Source organism: Carassius gibelio, chromosome A11 (assembly GCF_023724105.1).
Source record: "Carassius gibelio isolate Cgi1373 ecotype wild population from Czech Republic chromosome A11, carGib1.2-hapl.c, whole genome shotgun sequence".
In the NCBI taxonomy this organism is placed as follows: domain Eukaryota; kingdom Metazoa; phylum Chordata; class Actinopteri; order Cypriniformes; family Cyprinidae; genus Carassius; species Carassius gibelio.
The window spans coordinates 4,550,604-4,555,879 of record NC_068381.1 but is presented as its reverse complement, the minus strand read 5'-3'; the positions used below and the strand labels follow the sequence as shown (position 1 = coordinate 4,555,879).

General features: G+C 35.1%; 1 long non-coding RNA gene across 2 annotated transcripts; it reads left to right on the top strand.

Moving 5' to 3' along the window:
* The first annotated feature begins 414 nt into the window (after positions 1-414).
* LOC128022087 (uncharacterized) lies at positions 415-3,655 on the top strand. Of its 2 annotated transcripts, XR_008185853.1 has the most exons (4): positions 415-498; positions 1,947-2,148; positions 2,274-2,356; positions 3,004-3,655. It is a non-coding gene; the product is annotated as an uncharacterized LOC128022087 (long non-coding RNA). The 2 variants fall into 2 exon arrangements; XR_008185852.1 differs by having other exon boundaries at positions 421-2,148.
* Positions 3,656-5,276: the final 1,621 nt, after the last annotated feature.

The window sequence follows — 5,276 nt, the reverse complement described above, 5'->3', positions numbered from 1 at the left end:
ACTGATGTGGTAATATTTGACACCTCTTGACAGTGTTTGAGTCATTCACCCACATGGATATTTGGTGGAAGATTATCATGCATTATCAGGTGTGTGTGTGTATTCTGTCCCATCTCTCCGGTCTGAACCACAAGCCGCAGCACATCAGTGACAGCAGAGCAATTGCTTTTAATGTCCACTGGGCTTTAGCTCTCTCCTCTGAGAGGTTTCTTCATTACTTTAACGTAAAGCTGTGAATTTAATGTCTTCAAACTGATTTATGACTACATTGCCAACCCGTTCTCATCAGTCTGCGTATAAATAACACGACTTTACACTTTATTTTTGCGTATAATGCATACGCCAAATGCCATTTCTGCGTGCATATGATACGCCAATCCTTCCCATTAATTTCGGTGGAGAGCAGATGCGTCTAAATAACACGCATCATCTTCAGCGGCAGTGACGTCACTAGCGAGGCTCGTTCAGTTCACCTGATGCGCGTACACCTTCAAACAGGTAAGCAAGGGTAAATATATTTTTTTATTCTTCTTTTTGTAATGATATCACGTGGTTAAGCGTATTGTTTTAATTATTTCAGTATTTCTGCATCACGTTAGACAGGGCCGTGTTTTTAAAGGGCATTTTTTGCTCCAATTATGGGTCAGTGGGCTGCTCAGCTAGCCTACCATTGTCATTAGCCTAAGCTAACCTGTACTGTTTATAGACCTGTTGCAGTTTTAAATAAATTTATGATGTGACATATGGGTCTTCAGCTTTTAGACATGACTAATACAAGCACAACAAAGCACCCAACCCAATATCGCGTGATAATCGTGATCGTGTAAAAAGTCCACACATTTAGCATATTTTTACAATACTAGCCTAACTTTTGCTTGACCACGTCATGTGTAGCCAATACACACACAGTAACTACAGCATATTTACCATGCTTCTCCTACTGTAACCGTAGTTTTACTCTGGACTTTGTAACGCACATAACCACGACATTTACTATGGGTTTACCATAGTAACCATAGTTTTACTCTGGTATTTGTAGTTACTAACACACAATAACCACTACATTTACTATGGGTTTACCATAGTAACCATAGTTTTACTCTGGTATTTGTAGTTTCTAACACACAATAACCACAACATTTACTATGGGTTTACCATAGTAACCATAGTTTTACTCTGGTATTTGTAGTTACTAACACACAATAACCACGACATTTACTATGGGTTTACCATAGTAACCATAGTTTTACTCTGGTATTTGTAGTTACTAACACACAATAACCACGACATTTACTATGGGTTTACCATAGTAACCATAGTTTTACTCTGGTATTTGTAGTTACTAACACACAATAACCACAACATTTACTATGGGTTTACCATAGTAACCATAGTTTTACTCTGGTATTTGTAGTTACTAACACACAATAACCACAACATTTACTATGGGTTTACCATAGTAACCATAGTTTTACTCTGGTATTTGTAGTTACTAACACACAATAACCACGACATTTACTATGGGTTTACCATAGTAACCATAGTTTTACTCTGGTATTTGTAGTTACTAACACACAATAACCACAACATTTACTATGGGTTTACCATAGTAACCATAGTTTTACTCTGGTATTTGTAGTTACTAACACACAATAACCACGACATTTACTATGGGTTTACCATAGTAACCATAGTTTTACTCTGGTATTTGTAGTTACTAACACACAATAACCACGACATTTACTATGGGTTTACCATAGTAACCATAGTTTTACTCTGGTATTTGTAGTTACTAACACACAATAACCACGACACTTACCAGGATTTTACCACAGTAACTGTTTTTACTCTACACTATTTGTAAAGCACAGTAACCACTAAGTTTGCCATGCCTTTAATATCTTTTTGTGATGTAATTGTAATTCAGTGTTTTTTCTGTCTTGCAGTTACGTCGGATTACATACTCCACAACAACCTGTAATCCAGCAGATCTTTAAAGAAGCCATCTCTTGTAAAATCTCTCTCTCTCTCTCTCTCTCTCGCTCTGCTAGAATTAACAGGGAACTTCAACTCCACGCTCCCAATGCTGATATTGAAGAAGCTGTCAAGGGGGCTGAGCAAGTCCTTCAAAGGATCAACCCTTCACAGGTAATGTTGAAGACTCTTAGTTATAACTGATTTGCTTTAATGAACGCATCCTTATATTATGTGTTAATCAAATATTTTGGTCACAGATCATTTTAACACACTGTCTCAACATGTTTATATTTCAGGAAGGCCTGTCATGAGATTTGAATTTGACCATCTTGTGCATTTATGAAGAAGACCAAAAGCTGCAAAGGCAACACTTCCAATGGTACGTCAGATACATTTTTCTCAGCATTTGATGTTTCTTAAATTTTGGTTCACTTAGCCCATCAGGAAGAACACTCAACAAAGAGCATGTTGTTGTAGTAGTAATAATTCATCCAATAATCATATTATATTGCACAAGCGTACTTGTACAAAATTCTACAACTTTTACTCCTACTGCTGTTATTGGCCATTACCACAGCTCCCATCAGATTGTGCCCATTGTAAGAGTGTTTATATCATGAAGTTTAAATGAAGTCCATTGTATTCTTTATTAATCTTTACAAATTGGTGCCGCCTCTTCCTGTTTCAACAGTACATGATATCTGTCCACACCTCATAGTCTGCCTTTCTTTCTATGGTGATGTTACTGAACACATCTGTCTTAGAAGCAAGAGAATGGAAATCCTAGTTTAACTTTTCAAGTGCTACAAATCAGATCAATGAATTTGGGCAATCAGATCACTTAAAGTTGTTCACACAAAGACCAATAACTATAATGAGAAGTATTTTAGCATCCACACCAACAGACAATACTGTACAATTACTGCTATGCACACTGCAGTTACAGTATGTTGTATTCTGCCATTTGTTGTTGTCAGTGTTTTTGTTGTTCATAATGTGATAAATTATCTTTGTTTCTTCTTGCAGGATTTCTCACAGATTACTTAATCATTCTTCATCAGCTCTTCACAATATCAGCCCATTCAAAAGCTTCCAGATCTTCCTCTCTTGTGTGACACATCTGCTCTCAGTCCTTTACTGCCAACCTCCAGTCTTAGCATTTCTGCTTGTATTCATTTTTCCTCTACATTCATCACTCCAATCTCTACTATAAGCACTCCTGTATATATATATACACACATAATAATAATTATTATTATTATTAACCATTTATTTGTTTTGCATTTATTCACAATAGAAGCAAACAATGATTACAGGATATATGTTTTTAAAGGTGATAATTGTAAAATATTGGAGCATTGTTCTTAATCATTTTTGCCTATTTGGTTGATAAAGGGAAGAAAACAATATATTTTCAACTGTAGCCTTGATTATTCTTTGGCATCTTTTGTCAGGATTTCTGTAAACAAATTCCCTTTTTATTTTTGAATATTAAACTTATGTTTTTTGAAGGGAGTTTCTGTTGCAATTTTGTTTGTTTTCACTTAGTTACCTCTATGCATTTTTTTTTTATCAACTTTTCTTTTTTTTTCATAGTGGAATAAACTGGAGAGAGACTGTTCTGGGCACTATGTTTATCTGCGAAAAGTTTGACATATCAATAAACACTGTAAAATGACTAGACAATGAGTGATTGATGTCATGATGTTTGTTTGTTTGTTTTCTATTCCTATAGTTCAACTGGTGGATCTAAGAATGGCAAGTTTTTAGGGTCCATATCCATGAAACGTAGATGTGATAAATTGTTTACCTTTAATGCACTATAAATACATTGTAAATATTACAGAAGGAAAATTGAGTAGTAGAAAAATATTGTGTTTAAATAATCTTCAGAGGTGTTTTTTTTAAGCAAATGAAACATTTTGACATTTATTTTTCACACAGTATATGCAAACTTTTGAGTTTAAGTACTGTACACTAATATTAGTGTAAACAATGTAGCCTATTCAATACAATGGGAATCATTATACCTTCGTTAAAACACAAAACAAAAAAACACCTTTAATCAACGTATTTCTTGCTGCATCAGGGTAACTGCAGCTTCTGTCCATTCACTACAGGAACCCGGAAGCTCCCGGCATAAATGACCATATATGTACAAGTTAGTGTGACGCCTCTGCTCAACTGGGTTGCCATTGGCTTTGACGTTCCCTTGGCTCTCGCAGAACTCGCTGTGATTGGACTATCTTTTAACCCAAATTATAAACCGCTTAATGTTGCAAAGTACGTTTGACTGTAATTATTACGTCAGTAACACCTTCAGTTAACAATGCAGTGTTGCTATGTCGTGAGAAATTACCTCTTATCGAAATCGTAACCCTAACCCTAAGCACAACTCCAATAAACTCCAAATACCAGCGCTAATATTACTCGCGTTCAAACGATAGAATGGCAGAGGCTTATGGGTAATGTAGTTTAAAATGTTTAATAATTAAAAAAATGGGAAAATGCAATCTTTTTTAACAAAGGGTAATCTAAACATGTTCATTGTGTAAACATTAATGACATATTTAAGAGGCAGGCTGAAATTCGATATTTTACTAAGTGCACTTTTTTAAACACCTTTATACCACCTTTCCATATATGTTTGAAAACTCTGTCCAACATTATTTAATTAGCATAGCATAAGTAGTTGTCCTGCCAATTTTTTCTTTGACACTATAATCAGACTTTGATTTACAGCCATTTGAAATTTACATGTTTTTGCTCTTCTAGGGGACTCTACTGGGCCCTTGAAGATGGAAGGGCAATAAAACATACACATACCTTTTCTCATCATGGACAACAGACTGTGCTGGGTCATAATTTTTAAGTTTTTCTTTTCAACAAATTGCCAATATGTAACTTATAAGTCATGTTTATCTTAGAATAAGAATAGAACCATAAAAATATACATCGGTGCCTATTTGGAATAGGCTCCAAATATTGAATTATATCAGGTGCAAGGATACAGTATTGAAAGTAAACAAAGACACCAATTTAAACAACCAATACATACTGTGACACTTCATTGTACTTTCACAGTGTCAATGTGTCATTCAGTAAGACAAGGTACAGAGAGTGTGTAGTTTATAGTGCAAAGCCATACAATTCATGCAATGCAAAGAATCATAATATTAAGAGCTAATTTGTGTCTCTGTGTAAAATACTCCTCATATTTGTCCTCCTCGGGTACTAAACATCAGTAATGTGCATGCTCATCTTGCTTATTATACAGTACTGGATTCATGTTGATCTTT